Below are 19,520 nucleotides of genomic sequence, written 5' to 3' on the forward strand. Positions count from 1 at the left end.
TATCACAGGAGTTTATTTATAAGGCAGGCTATGTAGGGTATGGAATGCCTGAAAATTATCCATGGTGATATAACCTTACACACTGTTCTCTGCTGGTAAGGTGTGTTGAACACCAAATGCTAAGATTTTACACTGCATGCTTGTGTGTGTATGTGTGTGTAGGATTGTGTATTGGCTTTAGAATAACTGGTATTGCTTTTTCACTTTTAAAAAGTATGGCTTTTTTCTGCTTAAACTGTCAAAAATGAAACTATTTCCTCTGCAACTTTTGGAATACCAAGAAGTAGGCGCTGAGGTATCAATCTCTGCCAAGTGAGTTTTATATGGAAACATTGACATTTAACTTTGACAGTGATTGTATTCAAATAATAGAGAATATAAAATGTTCTTGTTCCCCATGTATGGGAAACTTTTGAAATGTAAACATCAAGCTATTAAACAAATGTGAGGTTTTTCTCTCCCCCCCCCCAATTGTGGAAACAGTTACAAAATACATGAGCAATAGCGCCCTCTACATTTCAAAAAAACCGAGAAAATGTACAGCTTCCAGAAAAGTATATTTAAAAACCAGTTCTGTCAATTGCTGCTTTTATCTTGGGTCTGTGAGATGGTAAAATATAAATTTAAAAGGTGTGTAGATTATCAAAGTACACACCAGTTTTGCTTGGCTTTATTTACAGTTTTAACAAATGCATCTACTTCTTTAAAAAGACAGAAACAGCAAGTCTCTCAGTATCATATCTAAGGTTTACAATGAAACTTTTTTGTGATTGATTATTTATGCAAAGAAACGTGTTCTGTTCTGCTTTGAGAATCCAGTGTATTATTAATGTAACTGATTATTTATTAAAAGTTTCTCATTTTTATCCATCAGCAGTTAGATACATGGTTGTTCTAGTCCTTAACAACATTAAAACCATAAGCTTTCACACACATACAAACACACCCAGATTCCTTTGATGCTGAAGATGTCTGCGTTTTTGCAAGCTGCAAAATGAAATCCAGAAAAGATGTGAAAAATGTTGGAAAAGTTATTATTTCCAAATACATTTTATGATGGATTCTTAAGACTTCATTATTGCACAATTCTTATTTCTGAATTTTCAGACTTAGCAAATGATAGAAAACTATTTTGCCATGCAGTTTACCTAATATAGGCAACAAAAAGAACTATAAAACTGCATTTTCTTCCTACACATGTCATAAAATGAGGCAAATTATTTAAATGAGGTAGATTCTCCAATACTAATTGCAAACACACACACACACACACACAAACGTGAATATGCAGATCTCATAATAGTGGAAATCAGTGTTTTATTAATTCGAAATAAAAATATCTAGGGAAGTATTTGACATTTGACTTATATGCTTAAAAGTGATCCCTATGATTTTCAACAGAAAGTATTACCATATCAGAGGCTTAAAATGAAGTATGGTGATTATTAAAGAACAGTACATTATAGAATTGGGAAGATATGCATGCCATGCTTTTCATATCAATTAAATTTTGTGTAAACACAGACTATTAAAGTCCTAATACTATAGCATTTTCTTGAAAACTACAGTGAATTTCTGTATATTCCATGAAAAAATATTTTTGTTTACAGTGTACCTAATTAAAAGTACTTGCTGGACACAAGTGAAAAACTTTTTTAAATGTTCTCAAACTTTTTTCTTGTGCAAGTACACAATTGCTTAGGAAGTACACTTCCCTGTAGCAAAACATACACTTTTAATTTGCAAACAAAAACAGCCCCTTTTCTTTGGAAAAGAGGGAATCTTAAAAAAAGAAAAGTGTGTGTGTGTCAGTGGAGGTTACAGTATTAAAGGTGCTTTAGCAGGGATTAAGGCAAAATACTTACTGCACTGAAAGCGGTTTGCTCACCAGCAAACAATTGTTCTTTGTTGCATTTCTACTTTTGAGACATTTGGCTTGCTACTCTGAAAATGCTATTCCTGATACCAAATTTACAAAAAAAGAAGAAGAAAAAATAAACATACAGTGGCTCTTAGCAGTTCTCTGCTCACGTCAAGAGCAAATTAAAACAGTGAAAGAATGGTGCAAATAATTGTTTCATATGTTCTCTTTACTTGTGACTTCTATAATCATCCTGGCTGATTTACAAATGTAGACTTCAAGGTTGTTCAGCTTCCTGCAGAGTAGAAGACTGCTACTTTGGCACTCGTGCTCATGCCCTTGTAATCACCACTCAGAAACGGTGCCTTGGTACTTCCAATTCCCAGTCTCTTGATTGAACACCTCATTCTGTGCTAACAAGGTGTCCAAGGTATTTGAACAGGGTCTTCAGTCAGGGGGAAAAATTGCTAATGGTGTCACTCATTAACAATTCCTGCACCAGTTTTTGGTAATCTGGTAACGGTCTCAGTTACAAGCTGATTCCTCCCTTCTCTATTTTTCAAGTTCAAATACGATGGGATGGTGGGGAGGGTTGGAATTCTGGAGTTGTGAGAGGTATGGAAAAATTAGGTGGGGAGATGGATAGCTAAAACTGAAGTTAGAACACCCTCATGGATTGGTGGACCATGTAAACGTGGTGCAGCTGGGGTTTGCTGTAATAGATATTTGTATTGTTTCCGATGATCATCGCGAGGTTATAATGGATATAAGATTATTGCAAAAGAATACAAAAGAGTTAAAACATACACTCTCTCTCTCTCTCTCTCTCTCTCTCACATACACACATTTTGAAGGCTAATGCTTGAAGTTCTGATGCAGAAAGAAACTTTCAAGAAGGGCAAAACAAACTGCCTGTGAAATGTGGTGGTTTTTATATAAAGTATTTTAAAATAAATGAATTTCAAGGAAAATGTAATAAAAGGCCATGAAGGGCACTGTATTTATCTTGCATTGCCCAGGATATAAATCATACATAGCTTTACTGGCAACAACGTGATTTCATTGGTGTGTACAAAGAAGAGTATAATATACTAAAGGAATCTTAATAGTCCCTCAGAAACATAAATGGAGAGGAATATCTGTTCTTTTCAGCCAAGGCTTGAAGCAGCTTTCCTTTATGAACTTGACTTGTTGAATTTAAAGGTTTTTTCAAAGAATGCAGTTACAGACTCGCTGTTCTGCTTCTATGCTGAACATGCAAGTAGGTTGAATTGAATAGTTATATGAATTCGTGTACGAGCGGCCATATAAAAATCTAACTTTTGGGAGGTCAGTTATCAATAAAGGGTTTATAGCCAAGATAATTCTACTCTTTCAGGAATGCAGTCAAAGTATAAGTTCAATTTCTTCCCCATATGAGAGTTTCAGCTTGGGGGGTTTGGGCTGGTATGATACATTAATTTCAAGGAGTATATGCCCTCCTAAAACTGAAAAAAACAAACAAACCCAGCACTCTGTCATTTTCATCCATTATTCCCCAGCTTTCTAATCCTAACATACTATTTTGCATGAATGTTAGTCTCACTGTAATAAAAGTATAAAGTGTTTAGGACTGGGTTTGTGAAACTTTTAAATAATCATCAAGAAACTGAGCCAATCTAATTTGGCACTGAATACTTTCAAGTACAGTACTACCTTGTTCCTGAGGTGTTGCGTTAATGATGATCCGAACTTGTTTTTAACCTGCTTTTTCTCTTTCCAGTCATTGTGCAAATCATCCACAAAACTGAAAGACAACAAATCCCTAAAACAGATAAAAAAGGGACAGCAGAGTAAAAAATGAAAGTCCTAAATATGGGGTTTTCAGATAATTTCAGTGGCAAGAAGTATGACAAAAAGTATGATTGAATTCAAAGTATGATTGAATTGGTTAGTATTTGGTAAGTGCAGAAACGTTAACTTGTTGACATTTTTTAAAAAGTGGACAGTGCTATTCCGCCATTAGCAGTCTTTCAGAAATTTATGTCAATGGACAGAAGATGAACAAATGAGAATCTCCTATTTTTTTGGCATGTTTAATCATCAAATTAACATGAGGGGCAGCTAAAATCAGAATTATATTAATCTTTGTATTCTTGATTTTTGTATGTTTGAAGAAATTCCCAAAAGAACTGTGTTACTTATATATTTTTAATGTTCTTTTTTTTTGCTTGTGATAAATTCACAGTGCATCTGTCAGATGTTACACTGATAGTTCAGCATCCCAAAAGTACCCATTTGCATCTTGTGGATTCATATGTTTTATAAAAGGAAACTGATGTTGTGATGACACTTAATAACTTGCATAGCAATCTTCTCTTGCGTTTCCAGTTTGGCTCACGGCATATATGTCAGTATAAATTTATAGGAACACCAAACTTTTGAAATTTATTGTTTGGTTTAGAACTAAAATAGACTAAAAAAAAAGGTTCTGCAGGGGATTCAAAGTTGGCTAAAACCATTATGAGATAATTACAAAAATCTGACATGTTTTCTACTTGAACTTGCTCCATAGAATAGAAGGATTGTTTTTAATGCTCCCTCTTCTGCCCCTTTTGTGTAAACCTAAAATCCTAAGCATGCTGTATGTGAAAATAAATGCTAAACCAATAAACCCCTTTTCAAACAGGTGTGTTTAGGAATGAGTATATGGGTTGGGGTGAGGATGAAAATAATACATATCATTGCTATGTGTGATGCCTGCTCAGAACTTCTTAAATCAGTTCTGACCTCATCTACGCACAATACAAATACGTCCCCCCATACAATAATAAATTTTACTCTTCCTAACAGAAATAAACCAAACAGCAGTTCATGCAGCCACAACAATTTTATTAAATATTCTGAACAAATTTTGTTACAGTTCTCTGTGGAAGACTTTCAACCAGTCAGCCCTAAACAGTAGAAGATCCGTATATGGTTTCAACATTTTATCACTCTATTCAAAGTATACTGTTTCCCAAGGAAACCTGATGACCTTTTCCCAAAGCCACAAATATATTGAAAATCATAATTTGCATCAATCCTGTACGTAACTAGGCAGTTTTCTATCCCCACTGATAGCAATGGGAGTTAATCAGCTGAGTGCTCTGCAGGACTGCAGTTTTAAGTGTGTAAAATACAAAGAGAGAAGCCAGTTTTCCAAAAGCACAACCTCTGTACTTCCAGTAATGTATATTATGGCCTGGATCCAAAGAATCACATGACTCCTTCCACACCACCAAGGGAGTTTTGGAATTGTGTTTATCTTCCACATGGCAAGCCTGTTTGGAAACTGCAGGGAGTTTCATACGAAGGTTCTGATTTGGCCTGGGGTGGAGAAAAGTGCCTGCCATTCAAAGGTGGGGGTGAGGAGAGCCAAATATGCCCCTGCCGGACATGCTTCAACACTTGAGCACAACCAACAGGGACAGACCTATGATGAACCAGGAGATGGATCAGGAGGGACGGTGGTTTGTGTGTCCTTCCATCTGCCTCCTGCAGGGCTCATCGGCCATTGTCATTGCTGGTGGTTACCATGGATGCAACTGGCTAGCTGGACAAGGGAATGCCCATAAAACGGCCTTCAGAATGCCCATACCATCCCACACTGACGAAGGGGGTCTTTCCTCAGATGCAGTGGAGCTGTTGCAACAAAAGAGTCGTATGTTCCATATAACCAGCCCTGGTCAGCAAACCGGCTGCAGCTTTTTGAGCCAGTTGATGTTTCTGAGCACTTTTTGAAGGCAACCCCAGTAGAACATGTTGTATCCAAATGGGTTGTACCAAAGGTTGTGTGCTGCTGTGGCCAAATCAACCATCTCAAGGAATGGGTGCAGCTGGCACACTAGTTTAACTTTGCCATTCCCAAATGCAGACTGGACTTCCTCCAGAACAACTGGGCCCCCACTGCCAAACAGCTACCACCTCATCCACAGCCCTGTCACTCACACTGGCTGGCTAGGATGGAAGGCATGGAGGGAGGAGACAATCCTCTGTTCCATGCTATGCCAGCCTAGAGCTGTCAGAGTGACTGGACCCAGGTCTGGCCTAGTGCCATCAAGCGATGGGAGTGAGATCAGCTCAGGATCTAGTGGCAATTGGGCCAGTTCAGCCACTCACTGAATGCATATTTAGGAGGCTTTCTATGGGCTAGCACTGGTGGGAGTCTTGCCAGTGGCTGTCCCCTCCACCTGTACTTTGGGCAGGTGGAAAGAGGAGAGGATTTGTGTGCTGGAGAAGTGGACTGTTTTGGGCTGAGCAGAGGGAGACCTCCACCCCATCCAATATAGGCGGGATACAAATAATAAAATTATTGCGTTACCAGGCTGTGACAGCCCCCAGGGATCATAAGGAAGGAATAAAGACTCTGACAATGTGTTATGGAATTAATATTAGGCCACAACTTTATTTAACTTCTGAATGTAGGAAGACCTTGGCTTTGGCTTTGGGCATGTATCCCTCTCAGCCCCCCAGCCGGGGGAACTGGGGCACATCAGGGTAAAGGGGATATGGGGGTGCACTGCGAGATGCATGTGTATGCAGGCAGCCCAGCCCATATCCCCACACGCAGGGTAGTTCACTGACAACCTTTCAGTTTATGGCCAGTGACACCCATTATATAACCCCTTTTAAGAGGGGACCCTGGAATCACCACCGCAGGGGGGTGAGTCACCACTTCACACCCACACACCCATTATAGGGAAGAAATGAATAAAGGATTCCACCCAAGGCCATAAACTGCCAAAGTTGTGACAAATTGCTACGGGGAAGAAAAAACCTGCCAATGCAGGAAAATTTCTTCCCTGTCCTTCAACAGCAACCAGTCAAAGACTGTAGCAGAACCCGCTAAACAGGAAGAAAAAGTTAACCTGCAAACAAGAAAACATTAAACTAAGGGAGGGTAGGGAGGGTGAATCTCCTGAGCCAACTGCCTGGCTACTGTCAGCTCCACCCCCTATATATAATGGGACTGGCCCCACCTCCCAGTAATGAAACTTGACTACTGAGGCTGGGCGTGAACCTTCAATAATAACACTGAGAGGCAGGCCAGTCCCTGTTTGCCAGTAAGTTCCCTGGGAACTATAACACTGCACACAATCCCGCAAAGGGCATCCACAATGTAAAGTGTGAGTGCTCATTATATGCAAAAATAAACCATGTAGGCAAGGAAGAAAAGAATATAAATTATGTGAATGGAATATATAGTGATCTAATAATTTTAATAGAGAAGAATGGGCCATGTCAGCCTTGAATTCCTGTGAAGAACTTTCATAACATCCAAAATATCAACACTTTTTTTTGTAATTTAAAGCCTGATCCCTAAAACACTCCTTCAACAGCACTGAAGTTACCAAAACTGAAGAAGCTCTTTAAAATTTGTAGCCCAAGATTCATGTAAGACTAGTAAAATAAAGGGTTAAACCTTTTAAATATGTAACTACTAAATTAATGGAGCATACTAATCCATTCTGAGATCTAATGAAATACACCACAATTTAAATTGCAATTAAACAGAGAAATGTCAATGGGCATGGGGGTCTCTACAAAGTTGGGTAGGTGGGGGGAATAATTCTGTAGCTGTTGCATGTAAAAGCAACGCTGAGTAATCTTCCAAATATTTGCAGCAAATATTATCCATTCAACACTTGAGAAAAGTCTGCATAGCTAATTTTATATCTTCAGTAAAAATCCGAAAACGCAATTTGAGTCTGGGAAATGGTACGGTCACATGAGACAAAAAACCCCCCTTCCATCTACTCTGACTAGTTTCATTATTATTTACTAGCCTGACCAGTTTCATTATGAAGTTACCTTCGCTATTGCATCCATTACCCTTGATGAGCTAGCTACATGGAAGCACTTGTTGCAGAATGTAAGGAAAACAGAATCTCCTATTGTTTGATTTTTGAACTTACCTGTTTTCATTCCCATTATTGCATGTTGCATTATTACATTTTGATTGATTTGGAATAGGAAATGTCTATGAAAATCCATAATACCCATAGACTTGCCCAAGCACTGGATGGCAATTAATAACAACTTATCCTGATTTAGGAGCACTGGTTGCTTCATTCCCTGTCTCCTCATCACCTGCACCCACGACAATCATCTCTATAAAATATTGCTTTCAAAGGGTACAGTTTGTTTTGTACCAGTCAAGCAGCCTGAATGAAAGTCATAACAATTAAATCAACGTGTTCCCCATTTTTAGCTGACTTCAGTATACCCCTAGTTTGCTAGTTGTCTTTCATGCAGTGTGGGCACTATTCAAATATATACTTTATGTGAGTCCAAGGATGTGTACCCAGTGGTACTGTACATCATTACTTTGAAACCCACCCATGCATCTAAATGGGCCACCCATGTTGTCTCATGTCTGAGCAGTTGCTGGGCTATTGCAAATAAAGTCTTACCAGAAGTACAGAACTAGTTGCAAATGTTCCTGCATTGCATGGGGTTCGATTAGATGCCCATTGGGTCCCTTTCCAACTGCACAATTATATGATTCTATGTCTGGATGATAGCCCTTGTGTCCATACTGAGTAATATCTCTGGTTTCTAACCTAATACCTTCATGAAATGAGATGAACATGGTGGCTCGTTAATTTTATCTGTTTCTGATTCCAGAGTAACCTCACAGTGGTTGTAAGACATGCAGTGGATCCATGCCATCTAATGCTACAGAAAACATAGGTCAAATGGACTGTGAGTGTAAGTATTCCTCTGCCTAGATGTCAGGCTTCAGGCAATCAGCTTCCTCCCCACCGTGGCAGTAGATAAGCAGAACAAGGAAAGGGAGTCTTCTTACCAGTTAGAAACTTTAATAATCACAGTGAGAGAACAAAGAAACCATCTCCTAGAAATGGCGGTGCTCCCAATTAAGAATTCCACCCCTTACGTTCCTATTAATCCATGTCACTCCTCTGTCTTATAACCTGAGCTTGTACCCTCTGCATTTTGTGTGCTTTCTGTTCTGCCACTTTCTCAGCTCTTCATGACTGTGGGGAGAGCAGATGAATGCTTTCCAGAGAAAGTGAATATTTTAACCCCCCCTCTCTCTCCCACTGTTTCTTCTCCTAGCTGTTCCCCATCCAGTATTTCCCAGCTTCTGCCTTCTGAACTATGTCCCTCTGCAAACCACTGTTCCAAATCTATATTGTCCTCCTGCTCCTGGGAAGATTCAGGATTCTGATCAGGAGCAGGAGCAGGGGGAGGCTCCCACCATTCCTCCTCAGTGCAGCCCTCTTCAGCAGGGTCCCTCACACTGGATCAGACTTGCAGTCACTACTCCCCCCAGCACTTATCTCTTCAGCTCCTAGGGCCCCCCTCCTGCTGCTTGAGTTTCTGACACTACATCAGTGGCAGCAGTGCAGGTGTACAAATCTCTCCAGAATCATCCTCTCAGCTGGCAATGTTTCACTCGGTTGCACTCCAGTTTTGCATCCGGATGGCCACATTGAGAACAGGATGCTGGTCTAGATGGTCCTCTGGCCTGATCCAGTGGGGCTTTTCTTTATGTTCTTATGAAGGATTCTTGTGGAGTAGTTTGTGACCATGAAACCTTAAGCAGTGCTTGCTGCAGCAAAATGGCAGCGCAGGTGGTCTCTGGGGCCACCTCTTTCACAGTGTCTTGTCTAGAGGAAGGAGCCTTCCTCAGAATGAGGTATGGGCAACCCACACAGCCCTGTAGGGGCTCTGTCAACCACTTTGCTACAGTGACAAAGTGGCACTGGGGCTCCTAGACTGCCAGTAGCCAAGGGCCACCCTCATCCATCCCACAGTGTGGTGGTGGTGGTTAGACAGCAGCCACCAAAATGGTGGTAGTTGGGTGGCAGAGCTAGACGTGTGAGAGAGAATATCTGTTGTCCTTCCTGATCTTCCACCCAGTGCAAAAAGGTCTTCAGGGAAGAAGAAGGAAAGAGGAAACATCAAATAATTTCAGGCCTCTTTGCACATGAATTGTCTTCCTCGTCATCGAAATAGCCTTTATTTGGTGAGCAGAGATGGGGAAGCTATTATTTTGTCGTAGGTAGGTAAACGTATCAGGAAGTGATTGCTCTCATCTGCTGATTTATCTGGGTAGCTACCATAATATAAACCCACCACATTTCAGGATAGAGAGTTTTTTTTATTTATTTAAACTATTTATTACCCACTCTTCATTAAGATAGCAATCCCAGAGCAGATTGCATGGAAAGTTAAAACACAACACGTATAGTAAAACAGCGGGAATAAACATAACACATCACTCTTAATAACAACCTGAAAAATGTAAAATAATGGCAACAAACAGGCACAGGCATGATTATCCAGCAAATGCCAAAGCGAAAAGGTATATATTTAGGTGATGCCTTCAATATATGAGAGTTGGCACCAGCCATCTCTCAGAGGGGATATTTTATATACTCTGAAGGCTGAATTTATGGCAGAGGTGGGCCTGTTACCCAGACCCTCATCCTGCCTGCCTCAGGTGGGCGTAGTCATCTAACTGCCAATCACCTGGTGTCACAATGACATTGGGTGGACCCATTTTTGCACAGCACTGTGTGAAGAAGCCTCAATTATCAGCTCATCCTCTGGGCTTGATCACAGAGCTTTGCAGGTGCTGTTGATCAGCTGACCTGCAGTGCCTGCCAACCTTCTTCCAGCCCAGCTACACCTTTACCTGCCACACACCTGACATAATATATGACATCTAGTGTGTGTGGCTTGACCAAAATGGCCTTATGGCTCAAATGGTGAAACTAATGAAGCCCCTGGTGATTCCCCACTGTTGTTGTTGTTGTTGTTGTTGATGATGATGATAATGATAATTTATTTATACCCCACCCATCTGGCTGGGTTTTTCCAGCCATTCTGGGCAGCTCCCACAAGAATATTAAACAGAATAAAACTTCAAACATTAAAAACTTCCCCAAACAGGGTTGCCTTCAGATATCTTCTAAAAGTCAGATAGTTGTTTATTTCCTTGACATCTGGTGGGAGGGCGTTCCACAGGGCAGGTGCCACTACCGAGAAGGCCCTCTGTCTGGTTCCCTGTAACCTCACTTCTTTCAGTGAGGGAATTGCCAGAAGGCCCTCAGTGCTGGACCTCAGTGTCCGGGCAGAATTTATTGACATTGCCAAAGTTTGTTATTGCCTGGTTCAAAATAGGATTTTTTTTCTGCTCTGTGCTGCCCACAGGGGCCAGCTCACCCTCATCCTTCCCCTTGCTCCTTTCTCAGTGATCTCAGCTGTAGACCTCCCTCAACAGCCAAGCCAAAGCCTATGCAGCTGAGAGGAGACCATTCCCAGGTGACCAAGGAGGAGAAGAACTGATGGAGACCACAGAGGGTATGCTGCAGCACCTTAAGACATTTTGTTAGTGCTTTCTCCCATAAAAAGCAACCTCAATAGCATCCAGAGACTTCTTGCCTTCACTGTTATGAGGCCACCAACTGAAGAATGATAATAGCATTCCTGTGGTCTGTAATTCCACCCTCCACCCACCGGAACTCTAGATAAACCCTGCTAAGGTTCAAGCACTACTACCTTTAAAGCCCTATACGGCCTAGGACCCTCGTACCTACGGGACCGCCTCTCCTGGTATGCCCCACAGAGAAACTTACGGTCTTCAAATAAAAACATCTTGAAGGTCCCAGGCCACAGAGAAGTTAGGCTGGCCTCAACTAGAGCCAGGGCTTTTTCGGCTGTGGCTCCGACCTGGTGGAACACTCTGTCACAAGAGACTAGGGCCCTGCGGGACTTGACATCTTTCCGCAGGTCCTGCAAGACAGAGCTGTTCCGCCAGGGCACAGCCTGACTCCCTCCCTCGGCAATCTTCGCGGAGCTCTGGCCCAATGGTGGCCAGTGGCTTGAATTTAATTAATTTTATAATGAATGATTTTAGAGTGTTTGTGTTGTACTTTTGTATTGTTTTATTGTTGTTAGCCGCCCTGAGCCCGGCTTCGGCTGGGGAGGGCGGGATATAAATAAAATTTATTATTATTATTATTATTATTATTATTATTATTATTATTATTATTACAATGACACACTCCGCAAGGAAATAGCACTTCCTAGGATTCACAGAATATTATCACCACTTCATAAGGGACTTCTCTGCTCTGCCTCACTCCAAGTGATCTCCTGAAGGTTCCTCAACTGTTCCTGCGAAGGGAAAGATAAACCATGAGTTACTCCCTCTCTCTGACCTTTATGCAATGTTCAGCGTTGGTCAAAGTGTGTTGCATAAACTGACTGAGAACTTAACCATTGTCCATATTGAATCAGATCCAGCTATTCTTGTATATGTGGGAAATCTGATGCAAACAAAGAGCTTCCCCATCCACATGAATGATGGTGGGATACGCCACACGTGCCTCTTCAAATGGATGCTTCAAAAGTGCATCAGAACACCTATGGAGCTCTGCAATAGGAACACTATGCTTTAAGGGCCTTGCTTACTGTTGATGAGCCTCCTTTACTGTTTGTTTCAAGCTAGCTGCACACTGCTAATCTCCTGATATTGCTGTGTATATGAACCCTACTCCATTAGCTTCCATTTGTTCCCTTCTAGAGACAAGCAGCAGTAGCTGTATTGCAGCCTAAATTGTTAATTTTTGCCCAGGGAAAATTAATCTTTGTGCCAATGATAACATTTAGCATATGCAGTTTAATTCAATAGACTATTTTTTATTATTAAATTCAGTTTGAGGTTGGGAATGATTGAAATTACCTCAAGGGTATATTTTGTATAAAAATAACATGAAGTCGAACTACTAAAATATCAGCCATGCTTGAGTGATATTAACCACATGAAAAAAAATGCAGAGGGCATACAAATGAAACATGAAAACGAAGCATAAAACCACACATGCTTTTTCTTGCCTTTGAAAATGTATGCCCGGCTTTCCTAAGGTCTTATGTTACCCTTCTTAAAATGCCGTGGCATTAATGGAGACCAGGTTCACACCCCTAGAACTCTCCCAAGGTACGTACTTTCAGGAATGCTGCTACAGAATGGAGTAAAGCTGAACAATTAATGAATTTTCCCCAGAACTTTAAATTATTGAATTATTACTTTGTCTCATAGCACACAACTAGCTGTTTCATGGCCTACCGTTTGAGAATTGCTGGTGCAAATTCTCAAACAGTATGCCATAGTCTGTCTTTTGTGTTGCATATATCATAGAATCATGCAGTTGTAGAACTGGAAGGGACCCGAGGATTACTTAGTCCAACCCCCTGCAAAGCAGGAATTTGCACCTGCGGCCTAACATTTGCACCAATTCAATATTTTCTTCTGATCATAATTGACTGTGGTCATTGTGGGATATGAAACACAGGAGCAGTCAAGTACAACATGCCTCGAACGAACATGTTTGCGCATGGGGAGGAATGTTTGTCCAGCCAGCAAGTAAACTTCCTGTTTCCTTCTGGGCTGGGACAGACTTCCTCTGCATGTGACTAGAGGTGGGTGTGGCCTCACCTGTGCAGGTAACAACAAAAGCACAGGGCAGGGCAGCCATCTCTCTCTCTTTCACCACATGCATCAAAGAAGCAACATCTGCTTAGCCAAAGATGCCCTCTTGGCTTCCAGTGAAGAAAGGACAAAGGGACTGTCTTCTTATGAAATAGTTTCCAAGTGTATGTTACTTTTCTAAGCTAAGTCTGCCTTCTGGGATCTGACTGTGAACAGAATGTGAGTAAACTCTTTTTTATATACTTTTGTAGAAGACTGTGTCGTGTCTTATCTTTTATGAGGGAATAAGGGGAAAGTACCAGAACAGTTATTATAGAGGCTTTAGCGAGCCTGAGCAAAACGTATCCGCTGCAAATTTAAAAGAGGGAAATGTTTCTCTGCTGAAATTGTGGAACTTGTTAACACAAGTTGGATAAGGATATAATCAGACAACATATCCTCTCCTGTATCCCTGAACATTCCCACAGTCATTTCAGTACCCCACACCTCAAAAAACAAAACAAAAACACACACACCAGCAGCTTAACTTCTATATATCATGGAGGCCGTCCTTTCCCTGGTGTCCCTTTGCAAGCTCCTGAATCTGCAGAGTGGTACAACTATCCACAGGAGATCGGAAATCAGGACTTCCTGTGTTTCTATTTTTACAGTAAATAGAAGGCATGGAGCCTCCAAATCCAGTCAGGGCCAGGATGGGAAAGAGTGGAGTTAATGTCTCCCATAATGGTGATGGACATGCTGCTGCAGCAGCTATTTTTATCATCTCACTGTGTATCAGGGTGACCCACAAGCTGCTATTTGCCTGATGAGGAAGTGATACAGGCATCTCTCTCTCTGTTTGTTTTAACTTTTCTGTGCAAATAGCAGCATTTGGAGTGGGATTGATGGGCACAGGCAGAAGGATTAAAAGTCTCTCCTCCAGTGTACAGTCATACCTCATGTTATGTTTGCTTCATGATGCGTTTTTTCAGGTTGCGTCCCGCGGCAACCCGGAAGTACCGGAAAGGGTTACTTCCGGGTTTCGCCACTCGCACATGCACAGACACGCAAAATGTCATCATGTGCGTGCACAGAAGCGGCGAATCGCAACCGACGCATGCGCAGATGTGCCACTGCGGGTTGCATTCTGCTCATGTTGCGAACGGGCCTCCTGAACGGATCCCGTTCACAACCAGAGTTACCACTGTAATAACAACTGCCTCTCCAAAGTTGTTATTAAGCAAAACGTGAGAGATTATGAGCATAGATCTTCCACATCATATATAAATGTGCTATTGACTTTTCCATCTGTGCACTGATCATGTCATCAGGTGGCTACCACAAAATTTCTTTCAGACCAAAGACCTCTTCAGACATTGCTGTCTATGCATTGGACTATATACAGGGAGAATGTAGAATTGTGTTTCTTGGCCACGATCCTGACATAACTCATCCTGTTGGTTTAGCCCCTGGAGACCTGCATGCTGAGCACAATGTCTGAAAATGGGAAGCCTCTGTGAATAAGGTTGCATTTGCAGAAATAATGATCAACACATGGATGTTCAGGATGTGTGGCCAACGGAGTGTGTTATAGCAGGGGCAGGTGAAGTGGTATAGTCATGCTCCTACTCTATACATTTATCTCAGCACATGGATAGCTCCAGTCCTCTGAAGAAGGTTGAAGTCATATCATTTTCCAGGTGTGCTCTCAGACCTTCAGGGTTGGATGAATTTCTGGTGATTTGTATTAGTAGGTAAGCTAATATGCAGTGATTCTAAACGTGACACGGTATTTTGCATTTACTTGGCCTTCTGCTGGTGTTATTGAGTCAATGCAGATGCAAAGCTTGACTTTTTTTATCTTAAAACGAATACTGTGTGCCAAATGCTAGAAGACCTGTCACACACATATTATAATAACTTTTAAAAATAATTCAGTGTTTAGTTAGACAAATGAAAGTAGTTCAAGAATTGTTAGACATTTTCTCTGAATTCATTCAGCTCTCACAAGCTACACAAACTATGTCTCTGTTCACGAAAGTGCCAAATTTGTCTAACTAGAATATGCAGATTAGTTGTGTAACTCTTGCTCATCTGTCTCCCACATGTTTCCAATGCTGAACAGATTGCTCTCAACAGTTTCTAGTGTGTACACATCATTCTGGAATATCTGCATGCACAGAGTCCCCTCTCAAAAATATACAAAGCAGACTACTAATTAGCTAACCAAGTCATATAGGACATAAGTCAAATAAATGTTCATTTCATTCTTTGCTGCTTCTGGTGACTGACGTTAACATATCTTCTTTAGAAGTCAGTGCTAAGACTTTGATTTAAGAATATGTTCAGCCTATTATCAGCGAGCATCAGTGTCCAAGAAATGGCCTTGACCACTGTAACATCTGTGACCACACTCATTAAAATTGTGGAGACAAAGTGAAAAGAGACATGTGAACTGCCAACAGAAGTAGGAGAATGGTGTTCCTCTAGCTGGATAGATATTGCAATAAAGACATAAGGATTGCCGTGGTAGACCAGACAGGATCTAGTTGAGCATTCTGTTGTTTCCAGCAGAGGCCAATCAGATGTCTCTGAGAAACTCACAAGGAACAAGGCATCAAGGTGATCATTAAATTCTTGTCCTCGGCAGATGCATTGAATAAGTATACTTATTCTGTTCACCGAGGTTCTATTTAGCTATTGCAGCAGGAATGTTGCAAGTAGTGCCATAGGGGTAGAGCACCTGCTTTGAATGCAGAAGTCCCATCCCTGGAACCTCCAAAACAGAAGTGCTCAGTAAATAAATCTCAGTGATCCCATCCCATGCCTCACAAGAATAGTATGAAGGACAGAAAAGCAGCAACAATGGCAGATTCCCCAACCCCACCCCCATTATTTTTCTGTGGAATGGATACAAGTTGCAAATGCAATACCGCGTAAGTCAAGTTTGTGAGTTTCAAAGTGTTTCACTTTGCTAACTAAATAACAAGTAAAATAGTAAAATAAAGGTGCTAATTTAGATCACTCTCTTGGGCATCAGATAATTTTCCAATGCAAACTGAAAATTTTCCAATGCAAATTAGCTTAATCTGCATAGAAGATATCCCGCCTTTCACTCCCTTTAAGGAGTCTCAAAGCGGCTAACATTCTCCTTTCCCTTCCTCCCCCACAACAAACACTCTGTGAGGTGAGTGGGGCTGAGAGACTTCAAAGAAGTGTGACTGGCCCAAGGTCACCCAGCAGCTGCATGTGGAGGAGCGGAGACGCGAACCCAGTTCCCCAGATTACGAGACTACCGCTCTTAACCACTACACCACACTGGCTCTCCAGTAATTTTTCTCAGGCAATCCACATCCTTCCAGAAAATGGGGGAACATTTATAGAAATTATCAGAGATCAGTGGTTCTCAGAGACAACCATTCCTCCTCCCCACAATAGGCTGAGACTACGTAAGGAGAAGGGACGTAGGTGGTGCTGTGGTCTAAACCACTGAGCCTCTTGGGCTTGCTGATCAGAAGGTTGGTGGTTTGAATCCCCGCGACAGGGTGAGCTCCCATTGCTTGGTCCCAGCTCCTGCCAACCTAGCAGGTCGAAAGCATGCCAAAAATGTGCAAATAGATAAATAGGTTCCGCTCCGGCGGGAAGGTAAACGGCGTTTCCGTGCTCTGCTCTGGTTCGCCAGAAAGGGCTTAGTCATGCTGCCCACATGACCCGGAAAAACTGTCTGTGGACAAACGCCTGCTCCCTTGGCCTGTAAAGTGAGATGAGTTGTCTGTGACTGGACTTAACTGTCAGGGGTCCTTTACCTTTTTTACATAAGGATGTCTCAAATCCCATCCAACATACAATTGAACCATGTGTGCTCTATGTACTTCATCAGTGAGAGGCAGGGCTGGGAAAGCCCTGGTGGCTGCATGAGGTACTGGACAGCATGCAGCCATTTGGAATAAAGCCACTGGAACATAAGGAACAACAACAACAATTTATTTATACCCTACCCATCTGACTGGATTTCCCCAGCCACTCTGGGTGGCTCACAACAGAATATTAAAAGCACAATAAAACATCAAACATTAAAAAGTTCCCTATAGGAAGCTGCCTTGTACCAAGTCAGACCAATGCCCTATGTAGACCTGATTTGGTTAACCCGGTAATTCTAGCTCTGTTCAGCAGTGCAAATTCGTCTTCAGCTTATGAGAACATGACTGGATTTCTTGGACTGCTTCTTTAAACAGCAGTGGAGAAGAGGTGATTACACCCTTTGTTGAAGTAATCATTCTAAATCCCAGCCTCAAATCAAATAAATATTGCACGTGTTTTACAATGTTCAGCTCCACAAAAATGTTTCTGAAGTCTGGCAGAGACTGTACAGATACCCACATACAAGCCCGTTCCTCCAGGGACACATATCCGTGTGTGGTGTGATGGGCCAAAGGTTTCCACTTCATAGATAAGCTGCTGTACTTCATACACTGCCTTACTGTATGCTCCGGCAATTACTCACTTGAGTGGACGGCATGTAATTTTTGCTTCTCCCAGGGCACTAGTAACTTGTAGTTCTCCACTTTTTAATGATTTGTTCAAAGGCTTTTGATGAATATGTGCATTATATACCTCAGAGCTATGCAGGCCTATTTAGCATCTGACTCGATGCCCTTTTTCAGAGCTGTACATCTCGGAGGTGCTTAAAAGTGAAGTGTTCACAAAACTAGGTGCACTGGGGTATGGAAACACACGCTTAATAGATGTCACACAAGAACAACTTATGTAGGGAAAAGCATTAGATACTTCCCTTGAGTAATGATAATGTGAATTGGAGGGAAGCAAGCCAAATATTTCTTTTTGAATAGGACTCTTAGTTTTCCAGCATTAGCATGAACCAGGCAGTCCAGACAAGGCTTGGAGTGTTCCTAATCTTAATCCCCAAGTGCAAATCAGGTGAGACCGGACATTCCCTTTGGAGCGGATAATTGATGTACAGACACAAGAACACAAGAAGTCGCCGGTCTGTTATGTTTTTTTTATGGATTTAATACCAACTTTTCTCACATTTGAAGTCTCACTCTGCTCTTTTGTCAATAGAAATAATTTTGCTTTCATTGAAATAACATTGTCTCTATCAGTGCTTTTTTTTTCTAAAAGAAAAAATGTTTAGGGGCCAAAAGTGATCGAGGAACAGCAAATCCCTATGCTGGGAGAAGCAGTTAGCATTAACAACAACAACAACAACTCCAAAATACATCACAGAAAAGTAAACAGCTACTTGGTAGGTAGGTGACCGAGCAAGTGAAATATTTCAGATATTTGGGTCTTATTTGAGATGATAGATTAATATGAGCATGCCATTTTTTGCCATTAAGCAATCATTTACTAAAGCTTTACACTTTGAATGTTTTTCCATAGTACATAAAGGAAAGGAACTAGTGATTCCAGCTTTGAATATATATTTTTTCTGACAAGGTTTTAGGCCAACTGCTACACAGAGCTGAATTTTGGGGAGCTAAAGACAGAGTGAGATATCTCAGCCCTGGGGTGGATAACTTTTTACAGCACTTTTTGTCCATTCCCACCTGGACAACTGTCGGAGGGCCACTTTGCAATTGGTGGTTTGGATAAAGGCAGAAAAGTGTGAAGTAATGAATGCCAATTCTACCTTTGTACAATGAGCTAGTTTCCATGCACAGCTCTCTTTATCCCCCATGCAGACAAGGAAGAGGCATTGCCAGACTTCAAGGATGTTTCACCCAGGTAAGAACACTTGTGAAGCAGGGCCTGTGTCATGGATGCAGAGGAGTGGGGGGTAGTTGCAGTTGGGGAACTCCCAGGGGAAGAAGACTCAGAGCCAGGGAATTAGTGGTGGGATGACAATGAGAAGATGGAGGGAGAAGAGGAAACAGACTAGGAGGAGGAGGTATTGGAAGGTGAAGAGGTAACAGGGTTTAGTGAGCAGGGAGAGGCTGTTGCAGAGGGCTGTCCAGGAGAGCCAGGAGAGGAGGCGGGCCAGGAGACAGAGTGGAGGCAGGCTGCTGAAGAAGCCAAGGAGTCTCCACCTCCTGCTGCTGTATCCAGCTTCCCTCCCCCTGGTCTCCCATAAGACACAGAGAAATGAAGAGAGAGGAGCAAAGAGAGACAAGATGCCTTAGACTGCTGGGGAAGGAACCGTGGGATGAGTCTTAAGATAAAATAACCAAGTAT

General features: G+C 41.7%; 1 long non-coding RNA gene across 1 annotated transcript; it reads left to right on the forward strand.

Annotated features, from left to right (window-relative positions):
• The first annotated feature begins 7,471 nt into the window (after positions 1 to 7,471).
• Positions 7,472 to 11,407, forward strand: LOC128413449 (uncharacterized). The gene is made up of 3 exons (XR_008330350.1): positions 7,472 to 7,754; positions 8,510 to 8,587; positions 11,116 to 11,407. It is a non-coding gene; the product is annotated as an uncharacterized LOC128413449 (long non-coding RNA).
• The last annotated feature ends 8,113 nt before the right edge of the window (positions 11,408 to 19,520 follow it).

Source organism: Podarcis raffonei, chromosome 5 (assembly GCF_027172205.1).
Source record: "Podarcis raffonei isolate rPodRaf1 chromosome 5, rPodRaf1.pri, whole genome shotgun sequence".
Taxonomy (NCBI): domain Eukaryota; kingdom Metazoa; phylum Chordata; class Lepidosauria; order Squamata; family Lacertidae; genus Podarcis; species Podarcis raffonei.